Consider the following 14866-nt stretch of genomic DNA (forward strand, 5'->3'; position numbering starts at 1 on the left):
GTATCAGTTACACATCACATGTATCAGTTACACATCACGTGTATTAGTTACACATCACATGTATCAGTTACACATCAGTTACACATCACGTGTATCAGTTACACATCACATGTGTCAGTTACACATCACGTGTATCAGTTACACATCACATGTGTCAGTTACACATCACGTGTATCAGTTACACATCACATGTATCAGTTACACATCACGTGTATCAGTTACACATCACGTGTATTAGTTACACATCACATGTGTCAGTTACACATCACGTGTATCAGTTACACATCACATGTATCAGTTACACATCACGTGTATTAGTTACACATCACATGTATCAGTTACACATCAGTTACACATCACGTGTATCAGTTACACATCACATGTGTCAGTTACACATCACGTGTATCAGTTACACATCACATGTGTCAGTTACACATCACGTGTATCAGTTACACATCACGTGTATTAGTTACACATCACATGTGTCAGTTACACATCAGTAACACATCACGTGTATCAGTTACACATCACATGTGTCAGTTACACATCACGTGTATCAGTTACACATGACGTGTATTAGTTACACATCACATGTATCAGTTACACATCACATGTATCAGTTACACATCACATGTATCAGTTACACATCACATGTATCAGTAACACATCACGTGTATCAGTTACACATCACATGTATCAGTTACACATCACATGTATCAGTAACACATCACGTGTATCAGTTACACATCACATGTATCAGTTACACATCACGTGTATCAGTTACACATCACATGTATCAGTTACACATCAGTTACACATCACGTGTATTAGTTACACATCACATGTGTCAGTTACACATCACATGTATCAGTTACACATCACATGTGTCAGTTACACATCACATGTGTCAGTTACACATCACATGTATCAGTTACACATCACGTGTATTAGTTACACATCACATGTGTCAGTTACACATCACATGTATCAGTTACACATCACATGTATCAGTTACACATCACATGTGTCAGTTACACATCACATGTATCAGTTACACATCAGTTACACATCACGTGTATTAGTTACACATCACATGTGTCAGTTACACATCAGTTACACATCACGTGTATTAGTTACACATCACATGTGTCAGTTACACATCACATGTATCAGTTACACATCAGTTACACATCACGTGTATTAGTTACACATCACATGTGTCAGTTACACATCACATGTGTCAGTTACACATCACGTGTATCAGTTACACATCACATGTATCAGTTACACATCACGTGTATCAGTTACACATCACGTGTATTAGTTACACATCACATGTGTCAGTTACACATCACATGTGTCAGTTACACATCAGTTACACATCACGTGTATTAGTTACACATCACATGTGTCAGTTACACATCACATGTATCAGTTACACATCAGTTACACATCACGTGTATTAGTTACACATCACATGTGTCAGTTACACATCACGTGTATCAGTTACACATCACGTGTATTAGTTACACATCACATGTGTCAGTTACACATCACATGTATCAGTTACACATCACATGTATCAGTTACACATTACGTGTATCAGTTACACATCACGTGTATTAGTTACACATCACATGTGTCAGTTACACATCACATGTATCAGTTACACATCAGTTACACATCACGTGTATTAGTTACACATCACATGTGTCAGTTACACATCACATGTATCAGTTACACATCACATGTATCAGTTACACATCACGTGTATTAGTTACACATCACATGTGTCAGTTACACATCACATGTGTCAGTTACACATCACATGTGTCAGTTACACATATATCAATGAAGGAAGAAAACAGGCACAAACAGATTGTCAGTTGTCTAAGTAGCTGCAATCTGCAGATCATTCTTTTGATAACTTTGCTTTCTTTCTATCTTTAAGCGTGATAGCAGCAAAAGTGGCTGTCACTCAAGATTTGGAAAGGAAAAATGAGCCACCATATGTTGTTAACTACTGCTGAGGAAGGAACCAACACTTATAAATTATGTGCTGCTTATGTGAAAATGAGAGAAGGAGTGATGATTGAATTTCTGTTTTTACAATAAAATGGTCTTCTAACAGGTAAACATAAGAAAATATTTTTAGACACTAACATAAATCATAACTTTAAAACTGCAGGATCTGAATCTTACCTTCACAAAGCTGTTAGTCTGCAGCCAGGAGTTAATATTTCACATCCGATTTCTCCTTTTTTGCTCTTCTTCCCAAGAAGCAGCGCTGGTTTGTAGCCAAGGGCATGGAGTTTTTCAAGCTGCAATAAAGCATGATATTTATATTTATTGGACAGCCTGAGGTGTCTTCAGTAAACTGGACTACCCCACAGACGGACCGAGGCCCCGCCGCTATTTTTCGGTAAGTTAAATGTGTTTGTGTCAGTAACTACCGTCCTTAGCTAGGTCCTGAAATCTAGGCAGCTAAGTTGAGAAGTGGGCTCTTCGGGGAAACTTGTTTTGTAAAGTTGGTTTAGCTAATCCGTAGAGGTGAATGAATTGAGCGTGACTAAAGAAATGATGAGAAAAGCACTGGGTTGCTCTTTTGTCCAGTCATCGATGCTAGCTAAGAGGATGTAACAAAGGCAAGGTAGCAGAGATGAAAAAGGAGTGGTTGTTGAGAGATAAGTGGAGAAAGAGGTGTGCAGGGAAAAAAGCAGGTTAGTAACATACAGGCCCGGGTTCGAGCCCTCGGCTCACCTGACTCTCTATGTTCATCTGTCAGGGGGAGGTCCAGGCAGGTGATCTTGGAGTGAAAATTCCAAGGGATGAACCTTGTTCAGCCTGGGCTTCCCCTGACTTTGTTTTAGTGTGTGTTTTCTTTTTCCTACCAGCAACAAACAGCCCAGCCCGATTTATGGGACCCCCTTGTTGTCATGGCTACCAAGGACCACTCTTCTCGTGCCAACAAGTCATTGCCTGACAAAAAATATTTCCTATGTTTCCCTGTGTTTTTTTATTTTTATTTTTTATCTCCAATATCTTTGCATATCTTGCTAGATAGACTTCACTGAACAGGGTTTACAAACGCCTTATCCTCTTTGTCCACTTAAAATATCTTTACACAACTATTCTTATATTTCTTGCAAGACCTGCTGTCCTCTTGCCCACATTACTCTTCAAAAACACTTTTTTAATGTCAACCACATTTTTGGAACTAGATAAATAAAGCACATATAAAAGTCACTACCAAAAACTCATTGCGTCTTCTACCTTGTTATAGGAATGTTGTTTATGGCTCAACATGACTTGATTTCCAACCCTGTTGGAGTCCTGCTTCAATAAGCCGTCTGTTTGTGAGATAAGTCAATTGTTCCTTGCTCCCTAGTACAAACATATTGTTGTACTAGGAAGCAAAAACTTTTCTGTGATTAATCTGGCAGATTTGAGGTTTTTGTTTTAGTGATAGAGTGATTCTGCCAGTTAGGTTTGGGCTGTTTTCTTTTCTTTTTTTTTGAGAGAGAGAGTGTTTCTATAGGTGGACATGTCTGGAATTGGGCCTAATATTTGTGTAACAGTGCACTTAGAGAAAACCTGTCAGGTGTCAGCCCTCTGGTGATGATGTTTTGTGTGTTGATGATTTAATAGTCAGCTCTCTTTTATCAGGCCTGCAAGATTGGAATTAAAAGCGCTATAAAATCTGTCATTGAGAGCAAATATACTGTGAGCTTCTCCAGATTTCAATGGGCTTCGGAGCAAATTCACCTGCCTAGGACGCTGACCATATTAGGTGGTAAGTGTCTAAAAGGATTGTAGCGATTCAGTCTATTCCTAAATCATAGTGAACTGTTTTTATTTTTGTAATGACGTCATATTGCTGTGGGTGGATGCTCAAATTAGTGTGCGGTTTTCCACTCTCAGCAATAACTGGTATGAATGCATGTGACTGGACTGTGACTGGACTGATGATGTGGACTAAGTGTGACTGACTTGAAATTGAGATTAAGGACAGTAACCATTTTAGGATCAGTCACTTCTAATGCCTAATCCACCCCAAACAGTAAAAAAAGGGTGGATGTATGTGTTTGTTTGTTGTTTGTTTGTTTTTGCAGGAGCGGGAGGATGACAGAGACCAGAGGAGGGGGAGACTGTAGGTTCACATGAGTGTGTGTGGGCCCTGCAGACGTAACCCTTTAACTGCCACTTTTCTGTGATTTTCGTGTGAAGGAAACTGTTTCACTGGCTGCTTGTTGGTTATAGTATCACACTGTATTGTTGGAAAATGTTAAATGTCACAGTGGGAAAAATGTGTGTGCAATGTGAAATACATACTGTGTTAAAATCAGTGTCACTCCTTTCACAGCAGCACCTCTGGAATCTGTTAATCCAGGCCTGACCTCCAGGACGCTCCACTGCTAATGTTTTGTTTCTCTCTAAGTGTTAGGATGCCTGGGTCGTTGACCCAGGGGTTTTGAGTTTATTATATTATTTATAATTTCTAGTCTTTGGGTTTTCATTAGAGTCATGTCTTACGGTTTGTCTCTGTGTAATCCTTAGTTGCTGTCTCCCCTGTCTGCTATATCCCCGTGTCCAGTCGGTGTCTGTGTCTGTCCTGGTCCCACATTTCTGTTCCCTCTGTTGTAGTGCCTGCATGTGAGTCTGTGTCTTTTGTTCAGTCTGTGTTATGTGTTTCCTGTTTTACTTTGAAGGTCTCTGTCTTATCTCAGTGTGTTCAGTTTACGCTTCCTTGTCTCGTCAGTTCTGATTTGCCCCAGCTGTGTTTCCCTCCTGTTGTCCATTCCCTGATTGCTCCCTCTATGTATTTAAGCCCTGTGTTTCAGTTTGTCATTGTCGCGATCTACCGTTTATTTAGCTGTGTGTTTTTTCTATCCGCTGGTGTAAGTTTATTTTGATATTTCCAGTTATGTTATATTTGAGTTTAACATTAAAGCGGTTTTGAGTTTAAGTTTTGTCTCCGGAGTCTGCACTTTGGGTCCTTCTCCTGCCTGCACACAGCCATCACATAACACTAAGAGTGCTTGTGGAGGATTCGGCACAGACACAGACAGACATGAGTTCAAGATGTGCAGTGATTACAGAACACTTTAGTGTTGGGCTCATTATCACACCACTATTGAGCTCATAGTGTTAAAATAAGTGAGTGACATTACTTAAGAAAAGTCACTGCTTACAGTAGTTTGGAATAAATACATGGGATGATCCCTGATTTGGGGAAATTATGGCAACAGTAGTGTTTTTAATGATTTGGGGAAATAAACGGCACACTGGTGTCTGTGGTGTTGGATGCATTATTACTCTTATGGCCTACAGTTGCTTGCAAATGTGAAGTTGTATTAACTTATAGATTTTGTTTTCTAGGATGCAGGCTCCAGGTGAAGCTAGAAGTTAAACAGACTTAACATGAAAACCACACTAACATCTCCTAACGCAGGTTTACAGGCCTGGAGCAGAGCTACTCCAGGGGAGAAGCCCTGAAACTTTTAATAGAGAATGTGCAACTTTATTGTGTATCTCTAATTGACACATTGCAATAACCATGTGGTAAAAGAGGCTTTCGTGGGGGAGCTTTCTTTTTTAAATTGCAGGTACAGTGACGTGAGTGGTATGAAAGGAGAGACTGAGGTGCAGGTGCAGACTGAGACCAGGAGAGGAAGCTCCAAGAGGACCAGTGGGACGCAGGGACCATTTCCAGCACAGCCAACAATCCAGAGAGGAGTTAAGGCAGAGGGCTGTACCACTCGGCTTCCTACAGATCGTCATGAGGAGATTGTGAACAACAGTGAAATCCGAAAAAGGTGGAAAGTGATCCTGCGGTGACATTGAGGAAGACTACGGGGGTGTAGGACGTGCTCTGCCCCTAACCCTAGAGCAGAAAAACAGATGTGGATCACCAACGATAGAAGTGCCTTGCACAAACGACAAACAGGAGGGAATGTCAGAATTGATCATTTAAGATTGTCATTTGTGCTAAGATATATACAACCATTGCTTTTATGTGTCCTAATATGGTTGTCATTGTGCAGAAAGAGCTAGACGATTACAAGCTTTATTTTCAGCTTTGTGCAGACATGCTATAATTCCCCATTACACACTTCAATTTCACACTTCTGTGACCTTTGGCAAGTTCCTGTTTTTATAGTTTAGCGAGACGCTCACTTCTGCTGTTTCAGCATGACACACGCTAGGTCGTTGATTGATATCATGCCTTGTATGGTGTCAGGAAGTGACACACACACATACATATGCTTGTCTTGGTGGTTAAGTGAATTGTGTGTAACCTCTGTTGTCAATAAAAGAGTGAGGCGGACGCAGAGGAGTTGGAGTTGCTTGAACAGGCGAGTGGCAGCACTGCTCTCCGACGCTCCCCTTGCAAGTAAAACGTACTGAGGTGTCTGTGTGGCTGCTTTCAGTAACAGTTTCTGTTTACCAGCAGGGTTGACTTAAACCCACCAGAATCATTCATTGTAAATTACTTCTGATGTTTAAGGAAATATCTACACAGGTATGCAGAAACCCACTTTTGCTAACAATCACTCCTGTATGTTGTAATCTCAGATTGTGATTCTGTGTCCAAGTTTATCAGGTCAGATGGATAATATATGAGTAGAAAAACCTTTCTACAAAGAATAAGCCATTCCAGATGAAAATAGCATAGCTCAGGTTTTCTGCAACTGCATTTCAGAAACTGAAAAACATTGTTCTCATCAAAGGAAGCATTATATTTAGAAAGTTTAGGGTCCTGAGCAATTACTTTTTGGGTTCAAAGGGATGAAAAGCTGCTGGAGTTTGTGCTAATGTCTATAGAAAAAGGTTTTATACAACTGGACGTGTCACTCTCTTTTCAGAACAGTGCAAATTTGATCTAATCATATTAGAACTGTTGTGTTTCAGACACAGATGTTGCTAGATTTACTATTTTTGGAGCGAGTATAATATTTTGTATAAGGATGAGGGTGTTTATGTATGAAACTGGAACGCAAACTGAAGACTTCTTACACCGTGGTGTGTAACTCCCTTTAAACAAAAGTGCAAACTGGGTCCAGTTATGTCTTGATGCATGCTCAATCATCCAGGTAACTAAATCCCAAAAGTTCATTCTGTAAGAGAAGATAAGATAAGACTTTAAGAAGAAACAAGCTGGTGAGTAAGACGACCACAGGAATGTTAAGCTGCATTATAGAGTCTGACAGCTGCTGGTAAGAATGACCTGCGGTAGCGCTCCTTCCTGCACTGTGGGTGTAAAAGTCCACTGCTGAACGAGCTGCTCAGTGCTCCTACAGTCTCATGCAGGGGGTGGGAGGTGTTGTCCATGATGGATGTTAGCTTAGACAACATCCTCTCCTCCCCAACCTGCTCGATGGACTTCAGCGGACAGTCCAGGACAGAGCTGGCCCTCCTGACCAGTTTGTTGAGTTTCCCCCTGTCCCTCTCTGCCATGAGGTGCATTTCATGTCCCCGGTGCTATGGGGGGTTGCAGAGAGGTGTGAAGAGCTCTGGTGGATGGGGGAGGGAAGAGCTACTGAATCAAACCTGTTAAAAAACTGGTTCAATCTGTTAGCCAGAACCTGGTCTCCAGACTCTGGACCCCCTCCGCTCACAGTGCTCCGTCCAGTGATGGTGTTCAGTCCTCTCCGCACACCTCTGGTGTTGCTCTGCTGGAGCTGCTCCTCCACCTTCCTCCTAAAATGAAGCATTACATTTATAAAATAAAAGACTTATTTTACATTTGTTTGTATTTTTTGTAAGATAATACACTATATACACAGAGTTTATCTGGACGTAGTGTTTTCAGTTTCATCCAAGTGACTCTAGAGGATGAAAACCTGTTGGAGTGTGTGCTAATGTCTACAGCAGGGGTGTCCAAACTACGGCCCACGGTCCATTTTTAATTGGCCCACACTTCAACTTTTGCTTGAGTGTACTGCACTTCTTAGTTTTAACACCAGGGGAAGCTACTGTTGATCAAAGCAGTTGCTCCACCAAAAAGGACAATCCTAGAAGAAATTTACCCCAAGTTACTAAACAGGTCAGAACCAAAGAAGCGAAAGGTAGAAGGTGAGTGCAGAAAATTTCAGACACGGTGGGAGAGTGAATATTTCTTCAAAGAATTCAAGCAGAAGTGTGTCTGTTTGACCTGCACTGAAACTGTGGCAGTTATGAAAGAGTATAATGTACGACGTCATTATGAAACCAAACATCAGGCCTATGCATCCTACAGTGGTGCTGAGCGAGAGCAGAAAGTAAAGTAAATGGTAGCTGTCCTGCAGGGTCAGCAACAGCATTTTTTTGTGCTCAAAAAGTCCAGGAAAAGGCTCCAATAGCCAGCTATGAGGTCGCCCAAGACATGGAGTTACAGAGGAGCTGCTCGATCTTAAGAGTCTAAAAGGCACAACAACGGGTATGGATATTTCTGAAGCTGTGTCAGGCTCAACTGACAAAATGGGACTTAAATGGGACAAGCTGTGTGGAGATACAACAGACGGGGCTCCAGCTATGGCAGGTGCACACAAAGGAATGGCGTCTATGATGTGCGCTCAGGTGAAAGAGACTGGAGGTGAGGCTGTTAAAATGCACTGTACTGTTCACCAAGAAGCCCTTTGTGCCAAGACAGTCAATCTTGGAGATGTAATGAACACAATTGTTACAACTGTCAACATAATTCGAGCAAGAGGACTGTACCACAGAGAATTTCAGGCTTTCCTTTCTGATGTGGATGCTGAATATGGGGATCTACTCTACCACTCGGAGGCGCGCTGGCTAAGTTGTGGCGCCGTGCCGAAGCGTTTTTACTGTCTGAGGTCAGAAATGGACCATGTGTGAAAGAGAAGGACCGACCTCTTCATGAGATCAATGACCCGCTATGGTTGGCAGGACCTAGCATTTTTAGTTGATCTTACTGATCATTTAACCACCCTGAACAAGAGCCTACAAGGGAAAGAGCAGCTTGTACCACAACTTTATGCACTCATGAAAGCATTTTGTGTGAAGCTCAATCTCTTTAAGACACAACTGCACAACTTCAACGTTGTGCACTTCCCCACACTGAGATCAGAACTGCTTATCCACAGGCCAACCTTTCTGCTAAAAAAGGGAAATATGTGTCTGGGATTGCATGTCTCGAAACAGAATTCAGACAGCGCTTCCAGGATTTTTCTGTCATTGAAAAAGAAATCAAGCTATTAGCCACTCCTTTCTTGGTGGATGCCGAAGAAGTGGAAGAGAATCTGCAATTAGAGCTCATCAAAATCCAGTGTGATGATTCTCTGAAGAAGCAGCTTTCCCTCCCCGAGTTCTACAGGAGCTTGGAACAGGAAAAAAATGATCAGTCTATTTGGCTCAGATTTGCTCCTTGATCAAATGACATTTGTCTGGACTTTTGGCACAAGTGGCGTCAGATTAACACCGCAGCTGGATGGCCCGATTTACATACCCAGTTCAGCTGATACTCACCAGAAATCTACACCATTGGACAGACGAGCCAAAAGATCAGATCATCTTCTTTGAATAAACAAGCACCAGCACAAGCTGGTCTTTGCCAACAGCTATCTCTGCCAGAACAGAGACCAAAGAAAATACACTGACACCTCTGATCTGCTTGAAAAGCTTAGATTCATTTAAAAAAATTAAATAAAAACATCAATATACTGGCAACTGTACAAGGGGGAAAAAGCCATCGTAAAAACATTCATGCTTAGACAAACATTTAAAAGCAAATAATGGTTTCATAGGTTATCACTAGGCTTTATGTAGCCTGAGGTTTGGTGTCAGAAGGTGTGGATGTCCAAGAACAATGACAGAGGTACATACTGTCTCCCTGGCCTGTCACCTTGACCTTGCTAAGGTCCAGTGTGGCTGCCATGACGACACTGAAAGGGCTCCTGGGAATGTGATCTCCACCGTAGGTCACGCAACTCCCAGGGGACCCTGTCACGGGAAAGGGAAGCGATCCACATTCTCCCATTTAATATGATGCATAACAGCCAGAAGAACGCTTCCTTGTCCACGCCCGCATTTGTGAGCATTTCTTCTCTCGCCTGTTGCACAGGTGTATATTTAACAGCATGTGTTTTGTTGTGGTTGTTGATGATTTCAAAGTCTTTCACAGCCTGCTGCTACTACTGCTTTGACTGGTAAACAGTTCAAATGACAGCTCAAAAGGACTTGTTTACATTAGCATACCAACTATAACCCTGTTTATTCATGTTTATTCTTGTTTTTAAGTCCTTGCGATTGTGATTTTAATTTTGATCTTGTCAATTTCGTCAAACATTTTCATAAAAGTGTTATGAAGAGTTGTTCCATGTAGTATGACGGAAAACATTCAGACCGTATTATAGACCAATAAACTAAATAAACAGAGTGTTTTTTGTTAGTACTCTCTGTGAGGCAGTAGTATTCTTACCACTGCAGCTGAGTCCTGGTCCCTCTGCCTTGAGAAGGATCCACTTTGACCCTGAACGGTGTCATTGGAATAGCCTAAACACAAACAGCCTTTGTCCTGATGGCAGAGGACAAAGGCTGTGTTAGCATGTTACCTTTGCAGGTAATGCTCTACAGTCATTTTTAGCCTCAGACAGCAGGTGGGTTAAATAAGTTTCCCTGTAACATCTGTTTCTAAACATGTTACTGTTGTTTGGAATATTTCTTTGACATGATCATATGTTTGCGCTCTTTACTCTCACACACACAGATTTATGGAGCTTTACCTTGACCAGACTCTGAGCAGTCAACAGTGAAGTATGTTGGCTGGAAGGCTTTGAGGCCCGTCTTTGCCACTCCAGGGTCAGAGACCTTCACCTTGTTTGGATGACAGCCTGCTCCAACATTCATCTGTGGGCACAAACACCAAAACTCAAGAGACTTTTCAGTGAGAAGAAAAGACAAACCCTGCATGTCAGAGTGAAAGTGAGAGCGTGTGTGAGTGCATACTCACCCTGAATGGACTCTCAGTCTCCCCAGGAGACCATCAGTGTGCTTCACAGGCTTACGTGGGGTGTAGGTGCAGGCGTATGTGCTGTTGTCATTATCCTTAACCTAGACATCCACAGAATTGACTTCAACATCCTTTGCAGAAGACGAGGGATAAGTTCAATCAGATTTAACACACCGTATTTTTCGGACCATAAGGCGCACCAGTTTATAAGGCGCACTTTTGATGAACAGGTCTGGTTTCATACATGAGGCACACTGGACTATAAAACGCATTAAGCGAAACAAAACAGTCAGATAAGTCAAACTTTACTCAACTCTTTCTTCTTGCTTCCTCCACTTCCGTACCATTGATTCATTCATGTTGAAATCTCTCGCAGCTGCTCTATTCTCATGTTCTACTGCGTGACTGACAGCCTTGAGTTTGCAATCTGCTTCGTAAGAATGTCTCTTAACAGGTGCCATTTTGGGGTCCTTATCCACACACAATACAGTAATATTATGTTGAAGCGCAGTACGTATCACTCCGTGAGGCTCCTGACTACGTAGCCGTAATGCTCCGACAATCCATCAAGCGGTGCGACTTCGTGGCTTACCAAAGTCATACTAAAACTTTTTTGACAGATTTTTGAGCGCCGTGTGTTACATAAAATCAGTTCAAGGTTAGTAAGCACAACCAGAATTCATACATAAGGCGCACTGTCGATGTTTGAGAGAATTAAAGGATTTTAAGTGCGACTCATAGTCCGAAAAATACGGTACATGCAATATATTTAATATATTTGTGATCATATACAAAGCCAGATATTGCTGGGCTATAATTTATAATTTTCAGAGGAGCTTTTCCTCCTTGCTTGGCATCAACTGTGAATTCAGTGGGTTTTCCAACAGTCAGACCACTGCTCTGAAGGCCTGGACCGTACGCCTTTACCTAGAGAAAACTATTTTAAACAAACAATTAAAAAAGGAAAAAGTCAAAGATCTACTATAGCCAAAAGATCATTTACAGATGTTACGAAATCAGTTTTACTTATTTTTATTTACGAGTCTGTCAGGTCAGCAATAGTACTTCCTACAGATGACCCATCAGTGTTTATTCCATGAGTGCAAACATGTTTCCATTTGTCACTTCAGTCTTTACTCTGAAATACAGGAAATGACATCACGGCTCAAAATCTTTGTCGTTAAACCAATTCTTTATTTAACTTTTTTTAAACTTTATTTAAGAACTTTATTTAACAAACTACATTCAATAAAAACTTGAACAGGAAACTGATTTTTCCTCCAGCCACTGAAAAAAAAAAAAGGAAGGTAACCACTGAACACAAACACTACAGAACAACAATTTATAAAGATTAAAATTGAACTACATGAACAGTTTGATTCATAGCCTCATTTGAACTTTAAGGAGAGTCTATCTGAACTCTGTGGAGCCTGATCTCCAGGGTTTTAAGTTGGACCCTGAAACCAGAGGATGTTTCTCTCTCTTCAGATTTGCTGTCATCCTGTGATGGGAACGATTTCAGCCCTGCGTGATCACGCTGATGTTTGCACAGAGCAGATAATGAAGTGAATGTTTTGGCACATTGGTAACAGTGAAACAGTTTATTAGTAACGTGAGATCGTTTGTGTGCAGAGTATGAACTGAGATTACTGAAGCTCTTGTCACACTGCTCACAGCTGTAGTTTCCTTCCATGTGTGTACGTTCATGCTCGTTACGACTACCTGACTGTGAGAAACTTTTGTCACAGTGTCTGCACTTGTATGGTTTCTCTCCTGTGTGGACTCGTTTGTGTGTTTTAAGGTCACCTGCAGTGGTGAAGGATGACCCACACTGATCACAGAGGTGCTTTTTGACCCCACTGTGAAAGAGTTTATGTTGTTTTAAGTCACCTGATGTGGGGAAGCTTCTCCCACATTCTTTGCAGTATTTCAGTTTGTCTCCAGTGTGTTTACGTTGATGTATTTTTAGGCCGGCTTGCTGACTGAAAGTTTTTCCACAGATGTCACAACGAAAGTCTTTCCCACCACCACAGCGATGACAGGGTTGAGAAGTGGATCCATCTGTGTCGCTCTGCTTCTAAACAAAGACACAAAGACAGTGTAAGTCAGTCCTTCAACACTTTTATCCTGAACGTCGCCTGAAATAAAGAGCATCTCAGCAGATGTCCAGTTACATTTTACTGTTTTGATTAACACACTCAGTTTACTGGGCTACAATAACTACAATACTACCACCATAATACTACAGGAATACTTCTTTAACATTACAGTAACATCTGACTTACACTTAAGTACTACCACACTACTGTTTTTAGGGTACCCATGGTAAACTACTGTAACACTGCAATAATACTAATTTAATACTGCATTAACAACACTGTAATTGTGCAGTTATAACACTCAGCTGACGGGATACAAGAAAATCTATTACCCCCAATGACGCTGCAATTATAACATTAAATGGGTATTTTAACACTAATGTTTAAAAGTACTAAAGCTATATGTAAGCAATGATACTACAGGCTACATACTGCAATACCATTACGTAACGATACAACTTTGTTAACCATAAGAGAAGATTACTGAATGGTTTGGTTTTGTACTTATTTTATGTTTTATTTTATTCTATTTACACCTGACAGAGGAATGAGCCGCTGTAAACCAAAGGCCATTTATACAGAAAAATAACAACACCATGATATACCACAAAGCTGCCTGAAGATTAAATAACAGCAACATATCAATTTAGCTTTAGTTTTTCATGATCGTGTAAACAAAAATCATAAGTGAAATGAAAATCTGAATAATGGCTCAGAGCTACTCTTCGGTGCAGTAGAAGTGCTAACATGCTAACACAATTTAATGAGCAGACTTGTTCCAAACAGTCAGACTGAACTTACAAGAATAAAATAAAAATACATACCTCACAGTAACTGCACTTGTAGAGTCTCTTTCTGGTGTGGATCTGTTGGTGTCGTCTCAGGTGATGCGGAGCTTTAAAAGTCTTCTCACACAGGTCACATTGATAAGGTCTCTCTTCAGTGTGGGTAAACATGTGCCTTTGTAAGTTTGCGTCTGTTGTAAAGTATTTGCCACACTGATCACACCAGTACACATCTTCTCCGGAGTGAATGCGTAGGTGTATATTTCTGTACCCTAGCCGGCTGAAGGTTTTTCCACAGATGTCACAGCTGTATGCCTTAATTCCAGAGTGGGTAACTAGATGTACTCTGTAAGCTGGCTACTTTGAGTAAAAGCTCTGCCGCACTGATCACAGCTGTAAGCTTTAACTCCACTGTGGATGACTTGGTGTGTTTTTAGGGCTTTCTTCCAGGAAAACGACTTTCCACACAAGTCACAGCTGAACGGTCTCTCTCCAGTGTGGATGAGCTGATGTTGTTTTAGTTTAGACTTCAAAGTAAAATCCTTCCCACACTCGTCACAGGTGTTTTTTCTCTCTCTCTTTCTTCTGTGAGGTTTGTCGGCCTCCTGAGAGCGCTGATTTCTCGGTCCATGTTGGTCCTGCAGTGACAGAGATACAAACAGAGGCAATGAGTGAAATGCATTCATTGAACAAACTGAAGCTTTAAACTCCTTCCATTAACACTAGTTTAAAACCTGAAGGTGGAGTGTGGCACCAAACACCTTAAAGGTCTCTTTTCCCCACCTACTGGTAGTAGTAACACTAGAGCTGGGCGATAGAACGATAACGATATGTATTGCGAAATAACTTTTTCTCGATAGAGAAATTAAACTATTGCGACAGGCCTCATCTCTCTTGTCCTCTTAAAAAAAAAGAACAAGAACAGCCAATCCAAATTAACTAGCGCAGAGCCGAACCAATCACAGCCGCAGCGTCACGTCACGTGACTTGTTACAGACAGCACAAGTGCCAAGCCGCACATGTATATT

At 41.2% G+C, this 14866-nt stretch overlaps 1 pseudogene across 1 annotated transcript; it reads right to left on the reverse strand.

The window, feature by feature from the left end:
* Positions 1-12247: 12247 nt before the first annotated feature.
* LOC146511114 (uncharacterized) lies at positions 12248-14539 on the reverse strand (annotated as a pseudogene). Its single transcript, XR_014876138.1, has 2 exons — positions 13878-14539; positions 12248-13031 (listed from the first exon to the last, which is right to left on the reverse strand). The product of XR_014876138.1 is annotated as an uncharacterized LOC146511114 (transcript).
* Between the last annotated feature and the right edge of the window lie 327 nt (positions 14540-14866).

This window comes from Neolamprologus multifasciatus, chromosome 9 (assembly GCF_963576455.1).
Source record: "Neolamprologus multifasciatus chromosome 9, fNeoMul1.2, whole genome shotgun sequence".
Taxonomy (NCBI): Eukaryota; Metazoa; Chordata; class Actinopteri; order Cichliformes; family Cichlidae; genus Neolamprologus; species Neolamprologus multifasciatus.